The following is a 15,588-nucleotide window of genomic DNA, read 5'->3' on the forward strand; positions in this document are numbered from 1 at the left end:
CTACCTCCAGTCTGCATCCCTCTGTCGGCGGAAGTTCGGAAGCGTGCAAATCAAGAAGTTCAAAAGTGCAAATTAGCCTGGGATTTAAATATCCCAGGCTTCATTTGCATACTGACGTTCGGGCGTGTGCCGATCACACGCTCTTTCGAAAGTGAAAGGAAAGTCTAGCCTCAGCTCTGCCAACAGCAGGGAGCTTTTTCGGCGGGTCTTGTACTCCTAATTTTACAGGGAGCTATGTAGGTGGGTGGGCTTCTCATGATGACATATCTACTGCCTCTTGGGGAAATGGACTAATGGGAGGATCGGTGGAAGGGTTTCTTATCTCTACGGAGCTACTGCCTCTTGAGGAGGATGCTAATGGGAGAGGCTCTCTATCAGAGCAGGTAACATCTTCACTAAGCACTGTAGAGATGCATCTGCACCACTGCAGTGCTGTAAGGGTAGCAAGCACTTATTTTGTTTCAGTCGTTACTACAAAGAGTAATTGCAATAGGCAGTTAAGTGTCATAGCAGTTAAAAAGAAATGGGAGAGGTTACAAGACAGAATTCAGGAAGGAACAGGTTAACCATTAACTTAATCTGGACTAATTGGTTAATCCTAATGACTAAGTGTGCACACACGCACACCCATTGCTGCCTCTGTCTCAGCAGCAACAAGGTAGGGGGAGGCAGGAGCCAGTGTGTGTGGAGAACCAACTTTTAAGATCGCTCCGCATGTGCCGATTCTTCAGAGCTATCTGTACCCCTTTGCTGCCTCCCACAGAGAAATGGGTGAGAAATTGAAATACATCTGTCTTCCAGCAAGAAATTCTGGAAGTAAGGTAATTTTTCGTGTATTGGAAGAAATCCAGAGGCCAATATAAAAAATGGAGCACCAAGCAGAATGTCAACAGTGCGTCCAGGTGTGGATCCCAACATCCTTATTTCCATCTGCAAATCATGGCGGTGGGGAGGGGGAAAGCCTGAGCTTCTCACCATGGCATTGCCTATAGGCCTCACTAGTAGAACCAGTTTGCAACATGATGATGTATACATAAACTAAAATTCATGTGTATGTGTGTATAATATATGAAATCTGGCAATACATTTGGTCCTCTGGCTAATCCCTTGGACACATTTCAGACCTATTTTAAGCAATTTAAATGAGGCTATGTACAGGACCATTATTTCCAGGCTTTAGAAGTAGTTGGACACCTCAGGTATACAAAGAAAGCTCTTCTGAATTATTAGCCCCATTCAGTTCTGCAATTCTAAAGACGTAGTAGAGATAGGAGTTGGATGGCCCTACTGCATTGGCTAATGCAGTGTTTCTCAACCTTTTTTTAATAAAGTACCCCTTTAAAAAAAATTATAAGTACCTCCGTACCTAAGTTGTCAGACACATATAGTTTTTTTTTCTACCATTGCAACACATTTGTTTTAACAACTTAATTGTAGCTGAGTGGGTGATGAAATTTTTGGGGGTAAGTACAAAAATAATAAAGCGTTGTAAAACTTGAAACAAAAATTCCGTTTTCTCCAAATTTCAGTTGTGTTGACATACCTGCTAGACACTTCTAGAGTACCCCTCAGGGTACTCATACCACTGGCTGAGAAACACTGGGCTAACTCAACTTCACTGACAAGGCATAATTTGCACTAAGATTAAAAAGAAGCGTTAAAAAACAAAACAGGTTGTTTTGGGAAATATTGAGGAGAGAAAATAGCAACAAACGTACTTCTCAGATAACACATTATTAGTGAACACTTATTTATTAATGCATTACCTCTTCATAAAAGCTGAGTTTCAGCCAACATGTTCTACAATACCATACCTAGCAGTTCAAATTGTTTTCATGTGTCACTCTTGCAAAGCATTATAACATGTAAATACTAACTCTCATCGGATGGCTTATGCAAATAAAATTCAATCCAGGTGTTGTAATCTATTTAGTCAGAGCTGCAGAATTAGCCGACTGCTTATGTGCCATTAGTACACCATTGGCTATACAGTCCATTAAATTACCGTTCACTTATTCACGTGTTATTTTTTTATCCATTCTGATTTCCATAAAATTAGCAAAGATCTTGCTTTTAAATGAGCACCCCTGTGATGAGATCACATTTTCCAAATCATGTAGTTGTGGATACTTGTTCTTCCTTTCTTGTTGAATGCTTGGATGGAAAACTTTCTAAAACTTAAAAAAAAAAAATGTATTCACGAAGTGTCTTTCCAAATGCTGGAAGACTTTTTAAGCATGCACAAATGAAGTTAAAGAAATAATAAATTATGACTGTGATTCAATGTAAAGAAATATAAAACCATGAGAATTAGAGAGATGGATTTAAAGTAGGGGTGCAAAATCCCATTTAACAGATTAAATGTTATGTTTAACAGGTTAGCCTATTAAGGGGGGGTCCTCCCCCGCCCTTGCCTGCCGAGGCTCCCCACGGACAGAAGTTGCTCTGGATGCCAGCACAGCCCCTGCTTGTGGGGCACCTGGGCCTGCTAAGGACAAACGCTGCACTGGGTGACCAGAGCAGCCCCTCTCTGCGGTAGGGATGTAAATGGCTAGTTGACTATCCAATAAGCAAAAGCTTATCGGATAGTCAAGTAGTGACTTGACTAGTTGGTCTCTTACCCCTGCCCCCCCCCCCCCGAGAGAGGCAGCAAGGGGAGGACTAGTAAAACCGATTTCCCCCCAGCATTTTCTCTGGGGGAGGGGCAGGGGAAGCAGAGGCACAGCGAGGAAGCTGCGCGAGCAAGGACTGCTTCAGTCCCTGCTTGTGCTGGTTCCTACTGCGGGTTTTTGTACATTTCAAAAGCGGAAGTGCCACAGGGAGCACGGGGCAAGCAGGGACTCAAACCATCCCCACTTGCCGCATGCTCTCTGCGGTTCCCTCCCCCTTGCTTCCTCTGAGAGGCAGCATGAGGAGGGCTGGAGGGGGGGCAGGGAAGAGAACAGGAGCCAGTGCTAAGAGGAGCTGACTTAAAAGCTGGTTCCCTCCAGCACCTTCTCCAAGGTGCCGCCCTTCACCCCTGCCTTCCCCTCCCTCCCACCTCTCTCCCCCCACTGCCTCTATCAGAGGCAGCAGGACAAGAACAGGTGATACTTCTGCAAAGCAACCCCAGACGGGTTCCGGAGGGGAACTTGACCCCAGCCACGGACAGGTGGTGTTGCCGCCTAGCAACCATGGGACTGCATTACTCCATGGGACTGCAGTAGCCACCTGTCCATGGCAGGCGGGGAGATGCTCGAGAATCCACTGGTTAACAGTTAACTTTTCACATTCCTAATTCAAACATTACGAATAGCTAGAGAGAGTAGATTGTTTCAAATGTCATGGAAGCATAACAAGTCAAGATGATACATGCTCTGAGGAAATAAGAATAAGAATTAGAAAAGTGAATGCAGCCTTTGGTAAATTTACGAGCATTTGGAAACTTAATGCCCTATCTTTAATACAAATCTAAGCGTGTACTCAGCCGTCCTTGTAGCCATAGCAACCCATGGCAGTGAAACCTGGCAACTTAAGAAAACAGATGTTCAAAAGTTAGATCTATTTCATCACAAGTGCTTGTGGATAGGAATAAGCTACGAAGCAAGAAAAATGAATGATGAGGTCAGAAAAATGGCTACGGTGATATCTCTATCACAAATAACTTGTGTAAGAGAAGACATAATGGCTATGATGTTTTCCAAATGGATTATAACCGTCTATTGTTTATGGCTCAGTTGGAAGCCAGAAAATTCCATGAGAGAGAGGAGTAGACATAGAATGACCTGGAAGTGAACAATTATCAACAACATAGAAAAATTTAATTTTGAAATGGGATGACTTAGGTCACATGGCATCTGATAAGCAAGCATAGAAAATTTGGGTAGCCCAATGTGCTGAAAAGCACGGGATGGACTAAGGTAAGGTAATGTGATCTTCCCAAATGAGGCATTCTGAGTGCTATGCAACATAATATTTTAAAATACAATAATCTTCTGAACACCTCCATCTTAAAAGTTAAATAAGAGAGAGGGAAATATTGGATAGGAACAATTTTGGAGGGATGGTAATATGTCACGTCAAAATGACTTTTAAGATTGTTTTTTAGAATTGGGGAGAGAAGTATTGAGATTGATGACAAAGGGAAGAAAATTGCATATGTTAGGGCTCATGACAGCAAATGATAAGACTTGTTTGATCAGTTGCTGCAGTTGAAAGTGTAGAGGGAGGTTGAAAAGAGAACTTATATTGAATATCTACATGCAGCCTTAATTGTGGAGTCACAACAGATATTTCTTATTCACATTTAAATAAAAAGAAGTAGGAAAAGTACATATATGCTTGTCCTCGTTCAGCCAGCTAGCTAGCTAATTGGAAATTATTGGTCTCCGGGTTAAAGAAAATTGGATCCATGTCTTAAGCGATTCTCTAGTGCATTTTTGCATATCATAATTATTTCAAAAAAATTGGAGTTACGTTGTTTTTTTGTGAAAGGTGCTGACAATGCATAAAACATACTGACGATCTTGGGAAAAAAATGAGTTGTAGACTTCTTGAGGGCATTTGGTACTGTTTTCTTGGCATACGTTTGCTATTACAGAAGGCTTTTTTATCCATTTCGTTCTCATTGGGGGTTTTCCTGACATAGCCTTGATTGAGCATGAATTGATGTTTTACAGCTTAGTCTTTTTAGCTCAGGACCCTCCTGAGAAGTACTCCTTGGCTTTTGGTTCTACTTCTGTCCCAGAGTATTTCTCCATTACAGTTTAGCGCACAGCTTTGTTGTGGAACCTTATTTCAAACTCAGAAGATAAGTAAGCAGATCATTCTAGCAATATCAATTGGCTTTGACAGCAAGGGATTGCTAGTTCAGCAAAAATGTATTTGTTTGCTCATTGCTGAACATCATGCCTTTTTAGCAACAGCTGCTCTAGAACTGAAGGCCATAAGTTGTCTGCTAGATTTCCTGTAAAAATGTTTGAAACCTTCTTCCTGAAATAGTCTTATAGCTTCTAGAATTTACCCATTATGTGAGTCAACATAGGGAGGTATGGAACTGAACTGAGAAACTGGAGAACTGCCCTATCCCTTGCTTTTATATAACCCTTTTCTATCTGACCTTGAGCAACTCATTTTATATCTCTGTACTTCAGTTCCCCCATCTAGAAAATGGGGATAACGATATTACTTTTATCCAACATTTTGGGGTTCTAAGATGAAAAGTTTAGTAGATAATGACTGTCCTTAAAAAGCTGTTTTGTTTTTTACCTATATTACTAGTTCAAATGGCATTCATCCATCCTGCCAGTCTCCAGTGGCCAAGACAGTAAAGTTACCAATTGTACATTTATGTGTGCTCTGCCTCAACTAGACATAAAGGAAGCCTGTCCGTTTGAAATCAGCTTAGTTTTAAAAAGTTAGTTAAAAGCACTAGCTTCCAAATTCCTTTATCACATGCTTCATCTCACTCAAAATAAAAGACACTTTTGCTGTACAACAGATGCCAAAGCTGCTTATTTATTTTATACTATGCTGTTGTTTTCTCTCCTTATATATTCATGTTTTCCAGTAATGATGTTAAAGAGCAGTTATTTGGCTAATTGTGTAATTGTTACAATTTGCATTGACTACATGATTAGTTGATATGTGGGCTACTCTGCAGAGCCTCACCAAGTGAAGTTACCAGAGCTGGCGTGAGCCAGGACTGACCAGTCCTGGTTTGCGGCAGCTGTGACTGCTGAAGCTCTGCATTTTAAATGTAGTAAGAGCTGCCTTTAGTTATTAACAAAGTGCTAGTAATTCAGTAGGCTGGCCTACCTTAGAGAATACATAATAAATTCATTATAGCCAAATCTTTCAAGTATTTGCTGTTGAATATAGTACATAGTCTCTTTTGCAGACAGTTTGTGTTTGCAGGATCAGAAATTAGTGGAGTGAAATTCTTGGTTTAGTCCTTGGATCTACTACACACATGAAGAATATCATTAAGACATTCGTTGAATATAATATTAAATTTAATGGGGAAAATTATATCAAATTATGCCAGATTTTTGCCACAACATTGCAAACATTTAACAGAGGTTTTGATGGTATAATGTTTGTAAGAGTATTAGAAAAATTAAAAGCAGAGTCTTGAAAAGATTGTTTTATATGTATAATCTTTGTTGCAGTTTGGAATTTTTTTTTAACTTCTTCTGTTTGCGTGTGAGGAAAGATTTGCTGCCTTTTGCCCTTGTCCTAACGATTAAAAATTTAACTTGCATCTTCCTTCTTTTACATACTCAATTTTTATAGGTGGTTTTCAATTTTTATTTGGTTACTGTTTGATTTAATAGGTTACAATTATGTGAGATGTTTCATGTGCTTGGGAACCATGTATTTAGGAGTTCTGCAAGTGTAAAACTCCTTTAAGGACAGGAATCAGGAACACTGGGCAGAAACTCTACTTCCTTGGGTCAGCTGGAGTGGCCAGGCAGTGGAATCTAGGTTTATGTTGCAGGTGAGAGTAGAGTGGTAAATGGTATAGTTTGGATGGGCCACTTTAAAACAAGCTCCTGCTCAAATTCTAGTCTCATGAACACAGTGACAAAAAAATTAAGACTGGGACAGAATGATTTAGAAGGACACTGTGAAATTTAAATAACATGTTTTTAAAGATAAATGTTTTTACATTACTAATAAAAGACAACATTTTAAAATATTCTTTGTTTTCATAATAACATTTATGAGGTTTTTGTTTGTTTTTTGTATTTCACTCAGTAAAAATAGGCCAGTGAATATCATTTCTGTTTTTCATCAGTTTCTTGTTTGACTCATCAGTACTAGCAAAAGGTCAAATATTTGTCTTGCAAACATTGAAGGAGAAAAGTATAACAATAAACACTCATAATTAAAGCAGTGATTCGGGTAAATTTTCACTAAAATTGTTGTATTTTAAGTTCCCTTGTAAATACAAATGACTTAAGTCTTTCTGGTATAATAAATAATAAAAGAAAATTACACAACTGATCTCTGCTTTGAATATATCAATTTCACTGAAAGGAAGTTTAAGTAATAACTTATAGAAGAATGTTGTTTGTATAGTGAAGGGACATTTTCTATCATTCATCTTCTTGTATTCAGATCGGTATAGAATGGAAATGTTCATGTCACAGAATAACTTCTTAGTTTATACCCAATCTGTATGAAAACAGGGATTTTGTTTTCAAACATCTTTATATCTATACTTATTTACCACATTCATAGACCCATGTGTCGCTTTTAACAGTCGTAGCTTCTTCTTTTCCTGCTGGAAACCCAACAGTTTCCATCCCAAAAAACTGACGAGTTTTTCAACATGTAAAATATCTGTAAAATACAAAATATTTAAGGATGGATTAATCTAAGGAGAAGATTTTTGTGTGGTTTCTTTTTATTTTTTTTCCTAAGAAGCATATCAAACATTTATACAAGGTACATCGTAGTCAGTTTATATGTGGACATATTCAATTTTGGATAATGTACTTTTTGAGCAAAAGCATTGCAAAATTTAGATTAATCTTGCAGGTAATATTTTTGCAAAAGGCCAACTTTTGAAGATGATGTACTCTTCCAAAAATAAGAGATGGCAGTTAATATTATAGTATGCTGTTGAAGTGAAATGTAACTACAGATGACTGACAGGGACCAGTTGCTGCCAGACCACATAAGCAGTCACCGTGACTTAGAAATGAGGGTAGGTTTTTCATTCCCAAATTGAATAAATAATTGTTTTTTTCTGCTTTGTTTTAAAATATAGAACTGGTTTTACATTTGAGAAATTTAATTTTAGTTGGACAAGTTAGTGAAAAGTGTTTAATGTCAGATACTGAAAACTGTTTATATTTTTATAAATGAAACTCATTGCTGCTCCTTCAAACATGTTTAATGCCGTTATTTTTTGGAAAGATGTTTTTGTCTTAAATTAAATTTCACTCAGTTCTTAAACTGATTTTTATTTAGAAAAAAATAATTATTTTATCATATAATGAAAGTGCTGAGGCGTCTAATATAGTACTTATTCATTTTAGATATATAATTTTAGATGTCTTATTACATAGCTGCATACTATTTGCTGCATGCTTTCATTAACTGGTGGTTATTTTTAGCTCCTTGCATTTGGTTTACCTCAGTGGTTAAAAACTACTTTTTAAAATATTATTTTTGCTTTTTTCTTCTCAGTGTCAGTGTAATGGTTTTGTGAGGGTCGCCCTCCCCCCTCCAAAATGTTACAGTTGTGAATTTAGAAAGTACAGAAATTTGGAAATCAGTATTTTTGTTTAATATTTAACAGTAAATAAAATGCCAGCAGCTAGTATCAAAAGTTATAGTACACAGGCTAGCTCTCATGGGATTTCAGTTTGCTAGGAGTATTATACTTTCTGGTTGAAACAGATCCCTTTCGAATTCAGTGTAAAGAGGTCATTTTAGTGTTACTGAAATTATATTTAATGCTGAGTTGGCATCTCCTTTCTGCACCTATCCTCAGGGTGTATGGGATTTATATGTGTGTGTGTGTGTGTATGTCTTTGAAATGTATCTTGCTTCCTAAAATAATTGTAAACACTTTTAATATAAAATAGCTAACACTGAGAATTCCTGCAGACCCAGAACAGTTTGATTTCTCAAGATCAGATCCTAATAATCTCATCAGTTGTTAATTAGGGGAGAAAGACTTTCATAGTTGACATATATATTCTTTAATCATCATTTCCTGAGATAACAGAAGTTGGAACAAGTGACAGCCACTTATTCAGCTGAGTACAATGTACTGATGGTTTAGAATGTAGAAATTTTGTCAAACTAATTTTCTCCCCCCACACTTTCCGTTTTGTCATTTATTTTCCCCTCCTTTTCTGAAGTACAAGAGCGATGTGCACTTGTTACATTTGGTTCAGCAGCTGATCATATGTATGTTCCAGAGTAAAGTACAGCAGAGTCTGGAAAACAGCTGGCATGTTTTAATATCTGTGGTCTTCTATAAGTTTGTCTGCCAAGAATTCTTGAATATAGGAGGAAAAAAAATCCTAATAAAAGCTGTTCACTTCCTTCCTTTTTTTCAACAAAGTTTTCTTTGTAGGAACAAAATGATATTGTTGGTGATAATGTGGCAATTTAAAATACTTAAGAATAAAACAGTGCATCATTATGCAACTTGGCCAAAATGAAGAGCTTAAGAAGCCTTGATGGAGAGTTGTTACAACAAATTAAATCAGAAAAGTGATTACCCATAAATAACTAGTTTTATGTTTCCCTGTATTTTAAATAAGCTTTTACTTAGTATTTTCTTACAAATTTTTTGTCTTCCTCATGCTTCTTTTCATAAGAACATAAAACTGACTACACTGGGTTAGACCAAAGATCCATCTAGCTCAGTATCCTGTCTGCTGACAGTGGCTGATGCCAGATGCCCCAGAGGGAGGGATCACAACAAGTAATCCTCACATGATCCCTCTACTGTCACCCATCTCCAGAGAAACAGAGGCTAGGGATACCATTCCTACCCATCCTGGCTATCCTCAGTTTTCATTGAGTTACCTGCAAAATGTAACGAGTCCCAAGTCTGTAATGAAACAGTGGTCTAATAACAATGTTTAAAGCACAGAATGAATATCCATGGAGTGTTCCAAATGGAAAGCTAAAAATGTTATTGTACAGCACTCACACACAACATCTCCTCTGATTGCTGTCTACACAGTGCTTATATCTAGCTATTGATTGTGAACAGAATTGGCTATCCCATGGGAACATTGAATCTAACCATTTCTAGAACAAAATAGAGGTTAAAACTTTGTGATTGACTTAGAATGAGAGCACTGAAAAAATGTTTGAAACGCTAAATGCTGGTGTCTTTTCTAAAACACCATGTTAACTGGATTCTTTTATTGTGTTGAAGTGTGAGAGACAGAAGGGTAGCAATAATAGTGAAGGATTTCTGAGGACAAATATTAACCTACAAATCTTGCACTTTTCAGAAAAATTCCAAGCTGACACACACAAATGGTTATGATTTGTGTTGAAATCAAGTGGAAAGGTTGGAGGCACAGGTATATCAAAAGAAGTAGTGGGTACATGTGTAATGGGATTTGTAGAGGTACTTCCCATACCAAGCTGAAAATAAAAGTAAAGTCATTGCAATAGATTTCAGTGTAAATATACAAAGAGAAACATAATGATGTATGAGAAATTATTGTTACTGTCCTCAGAAAAGTTGAAAGAAATGTATACTATAGGAAAAAGAATGCTTAAAGATTTTAGTTTTTAGAAACAAGTTGGCTTCTAAAGTGTGGGGGTTTTTTTTAATTAAATGATTTCTTTTCCAAAAACACAGTTCAATTGAATGCATCTCAGTTTTGTGGATATGATCCGATTAAAAAATATTATTTCTCAATGTTAGAACCTTAGCACTAGCTCTTCGGTACAGCAAAAGATATTTATAATTGGTAACATGTTTAAAAAGGAGAAAAGACTATATTTTAAAAGCAAGGGTAACAGCACTGATGGTCATTGTTTTGATTATGTATTTTCCTTATTGCCTCTGTCCTCCGTTTTAAGTCAAAACCATTGTGAGCTGTATATCAGTTTTGGCCTGCAGATGTTAGGCATATTGAAATTCTCGCATAGTCCTTCCTCTGTAAATTCAAAGTATTATCTTATGGAATATCTATTTTAATGTTGTCTTGTTTTGGGTCTCTCCCTAATTTTCTTGTTTTATAAACCAGTAAATAAAATAAATCCTACTCTTTTCTTATGAAATAGGAGACTGCTGAAGTATGCAGGAGATAGTACTTTTCCCTGAAAAATATAGGCAACTATTTTAAAAAGCAGTAGTCAAGAAAATCTGCAAATAGATAAATAAATAGACCTCCAGATCTTTTTTATTATTTGCCATTCATAGTTTCTCAAAAAATAGAAATCTCTCTCATTTGGGCCCTGTATTTGCATTCTATATTATCTACATTGTGGCAATATTTTAACCTACTTCCCCTAGAGTTAAGCCCTCTGATAAAGAAAGGCAGACAAAGAAATGTTGAAAGTCTTTAATAGCCCTGTTCTTTTAAAGTATAAGCAAACTTACTTTTAATTCTCACATGAATAATCTTAGATTCAGTTTTTCTATTTCTTGACATAAACGTGTCTTTATAGAACTAAATTAGCATCTATTTAAATCAATTTATTTATTATTTTATTTATTTAAAATATTTTTACCCCACCTCTCTATTACAGATATTTGAGGCAACTTACAACGTTTTTAAAAGCACAATAAATATATAAATAAATATGAAGTAAAATCAGGACCCCAAAGGGAGGGCATAAAACCTGCTAGAACACCTCAAGAGGAGGGACACACACACCTAAACACCAATACAAGCATGGGGAACAGGGTGGCCTTGGCCTGGTGCTGAAACAGTGCCAACGTTGGTGCCAGGTGAATGTCCCAGGGGAGAGAATTCCATGACCTAGGGGCAAAGGCTGTGAAGGCCCTGTTCCGCGTAGATGTTAACCTTGTCTCCATAAGTGACGGAACTCAGAGCAGAGCCTCCTCAGTCAACCTCAGTCCTTGGGCAGGTTCATATTTGAGGAGACAGTCAAAGGTGAGATTAAACAGCTTCAGGATATCCAATAGGGCAGTTTATTATACCTACAAGACACACAAGTCTTATCCAGGTATTGTCAATTCTTCTTCATGGAATGGAACAAATGTTCCAGCCAATTTCAGATCTGATACACAAATGATTTGATCGAACACCAGTGTTTAAGATTAACTGAAGAACTTTAGTTACGTGACTTCACTGGACACACTTAAATTATGCTTTTTTTCTCCACTGCTTAGATTAGTCATCTTATTTCCTTTCTCTGATTCAGCATCTTTCAGTTCAAAATACTCCATTTAGTAATAAATGTGCCCCAGAGTTTTTCCCAAAATACGTTGTTGATTCTTGCCTACCTGCATGGTATAGCTAGAATTCTTGCAACCTGTTATGTAGACAGCTTTCTACAGATACATTCAAAATTAAATTTTTTCCCTGCCAAGACAGTGGAGATACACCAAGGATGAATTTGATCCCAAAGTTTACCTGTGTTTCAAGAAACTAGATTTGAAGGAGATACTTCTAGGTTGGAAGGAATCTTTCTTCCATGTGTATTATTTTCCTTCTGCTGTATAGATTGATAACAATCATGTTAATATCTTGGTTAGGACCATTGACTATAATATTAATTTCAAGATCTCTTGTGTGCTCCTAGAACATAAGAAATATCAAGAAGTGACATTTCCTGCACAGAAAGTAAACCTTTTATTACATTTGTCAACCCAGTTAAAGGTTTGACATCTGTAGAATTTTATGAAAATTATTTCAGCCTATAAGGATACTCTTACACTTATTTATGTAGTCTCTTGAATCTAAAATGATACGGAATATGGGCACCCAACTCAAACTCCTTTTGAAGGCTGTGAACATTTGGCCTTGCAAAGAACAAAATGATGTCCATTTGAGTCAGGTGGAAGAATTAAGGTGGGATTCAATAACAACATACATTTAAATAAATGCATAATTATATTTTAACAAACATAAGATTTGAATGATTTGCTTTTAATTTAAGTCAAGGAATATCCCACCGTGAAAATAAATGTCTGCTTATCTGACCTATTCTATTTCAAATTATAAGTAGTACCATATGGATATGGTTAGGAACTCATCTCTTAATTCCAATTCTTATATCCTTTATAATATAACTTTAAAAAAAAAAAAACCCTTACAAATACTAGTTGGACATCGCTGGTCCTGCATCCTCAGGATCTGACTGTGCTGAATGAGGGGATTTGCCAAACCAGAGAAGGTCCCTCTGCTCACGGCCTGTGATACACCTGGGCTAAGGCTCCAACCTGCCTCCGCTGTTCCCCCAGCGTGCCCTCCCCCACCCCGGGGTCTCTAGATGCCACCGCTGCAGCTCCGCAGCCTCATGGAATGAGGCCAGGGCCCTGCAGCTGGGGCCGGAACTTCTTGGCTGGGTCTGGAACTCCTGGGCTGCTGGAGCCAGAACAGGGCTGAGGCCAGAATCCACGGCTGGAGCTAGGACCAGAGCTCCCTGGCTGCTGCTGGGGATGGAGCACCCTGGCTGCAGCTGGAGCTCCATTGCTGTTGGGGACAGAGTTCCCTGCTGTGCTGCCTGTCCCCACCCACACGACACTGGGTTCCCGATGGAGTCACTGGTGCCCCCTAGGGCACTCCTGCTCCACCACCATACCTCCCTGTTCCTGGGCTCTGTGGTCTAGTAACATCTGTGGTCCTTGCCGGTTAAGGGAGCTACAACCTGTATTTCTTCCCACTTGGATTTAAATATTTGCCTAATAACTATAACTCTGTGTCAACCTATTTTTGATTTAACTGTTTCCCAGAACCTCTCTTTGAATTGAGGTTCTTGTGTTCTACTGATTATTGTTAATGTAGAATGAGTTTGAAGTCCAAGTTTTAAATTGTACATCTTCTTATGCTTCTTTTCTTTACAAGGCATTAATCTAGCATAGCAAAGATTCTTGTAGATTTAATTGTGACTTTAACACTTGGCTTATCAAAAGATATATCTTCACAGCCTTACAACTTGAATGGACTAAACTTCATAATAAAGTTAGTAAAATAATTTTGTTGAAGAACTTTTATTGAAACAGGACAAAAGACATCAAGAAAACATACTTGATCACTTTTCTAATTGTAAGGACTTCTAAATATGTCTTTCCTCTGCTTTATTTCAGAACTGGGACAGTCAGGTCCATAGGTTCTATCAGTGAAATCTAGTTGTTATAGTCAGAGTTAGAAACCAAGCAAGGCTGATAGCAAGGCAGACACACTGGAGCAACTAAAGATGCAGGCATGTACTTTGACCAATCTTTGGCCTAGTGCTGCAGCTGTACTAGGAGCAGATCTGTTGATGCTTTTCAGCCAATCCAGAGTCTGGACAATCAGTGTGGTCAGCTGCAGGTCAAATACCTGGTTCACAGTTCAACTGAAGATTCAGATTCCTGATACACTGACTCTGTATGACTTGATTTTTGAGTGAATTTTGGGAACTTGAAGTGAATTTTGACCTTAACTGAAGGTCAGAAGATGTCTGTTTTCTCTTAAGCGCCATCTTTTATCAAGTTACCGTATTTGGGTTTTTGTTTTGTTTTGTTTTGTTTTTGTTGCCTCTTCTTTATAGTTTGTTATATATATGCCAAAGATTATACAGGCAGAAAACGAAGTGGTAGGAAAACCTGAATATGCAAATCCCAGCTATTGATTGTCATAAAATTAAACCACATTTTATTAGCCTTCAGTTAAAGCTTTTAATGTTTTATGTTTTACATTAAGTACAGAATGTCAAACAAAGTTTTACTGACTTTTTATGTATATTATCTCTCAATATTGGCAAGTTCTTCCCCTGTCAGTACTGCAGTTTATTTCATTCTATTGCCTGTTTGTAACAGTATCTTTCCACCTTTGTTATAATATTAGATCTCTGGAAATTTGACAAGTGGGGAAAGTACCTGGTATAATCATGTAACTTCATTTCTCAATCCTTAGTTCATTAGCCAACTTAGCTAATATCTACAAAATGTACCAGTTCCATTCACTTTGAAGTTTTAGTTGTGTTTTTATTGTTGTTGGCTAAGCTCTGTTGTTGACTAAGCTCTGTTATTATTGCACTCCCTTGAGAGAATTATAGTTTACATATTTCTCAAGGATCACTAAAGTTTAGTTAGCCATTTTGTATACATTTAGCATAAGATGTTACCTTTTAATTCTGTCTCAACATTTATGCCTTATAAAATGTAAAGGAAATTAATGCACACTTTTAAAATGGCTTTTACCTACTATTAAACAAGCAGGAGAATCAGAGTTAAAATTGAAACTCCCTTCTCCAGGGGCTTCTGTTATCAGCCTCTGCCAGAGAGCATTATAGCAGTTAATTTTCAAAGAAATAGGTTTAGATTATTGTGGCAGAATCATTGTCTGTCTGAGAGAAGCAGACTCTATTATCTTTCCATTTGGTATGAAAAAGGTATTTCTGGGCACTGTTACAATTTAAGAATCTGAGCCTAAAACTAGGGATAGAATCCCAGACTACTCACCTGTGTGATTGATGGGCAGATTGCTTCAGCTGATAAAGCTGTCTTTTGTCTTTGGAAATCTTCAGATTTCTCCCTGCCCACCAGTATCATCTGCTAATTTCTTTCATTAAGTTGAGTTAGTTATAATTCATAGAAGTGCTTATTCCTTCCATGTAGATGGGAAAAGGGCACTCTGCTGCAGAAGCGAGTGATTATTGGTGACAAGCAACTAAATATATAGCTGACATTTGAGTAGCATCTACTGTCTCTTAATGGTTAGATATAAACACTGAAGAGAAGAAGGGAAAGGACTAAGCCCTGTTGGGTTTAGCAAGTGAAGGTTCTCTCTGAGGCAGAGTAGGTACTCAGTGATCCTCTGTACTGTGTCTAAGAGGAATTTTCAGAATTATCTTCAAGCAGATCTCTTGAGGATCCTGAGAGAGGAGGTAGAGATGAGTAGATTTAGATGCGCCATAGTCGTGACATAACAGCAAAGGTTT

General features: G+C 37.5%; 1 protein-coding gene across 2 annotated transcripts in view; it reads left to right on the plus strand.

The window, feature by feature from the left end:
- Window positions 1-15,588, plus strand: part of AIMP1 (aminoacyl tRNA synthetase complex interacting multifunctional protein 1) — a 50,515-nt gene that overhangs the window by 7,979 nt on the left and 26,948 nt on the right. The window contains exon 1 of one of the 2 annotated variants that reach the window (XM_006119309.4): window positions 7,542-7,693. The exons of the other annotated variant lie outside the window; for it this stretch is intronic. The gene's annotated coding sequence lies outside the window, so the exon portion shown is untranslated. Of the gene's footprint in view, window positions 1-7,541; window positions 7,694-15,588 lie in introns of those variants that run through there. 2 annotated transcript variants of the gene reach the window in all.

Source organism: Pelodiscus sinensis, chromosome 5 (assembly GCF_049634645.1).
Source record: "Pelodiscus sinensis isolate JC-2024 chromosome 5, ASM4963464v1, whole genome shotgun sequence".
NCBI lineage: Eukaryota > Metazoa > Chordata > Testudines > Trionychidae > Pelodiscus > Pelodiscus sinensis.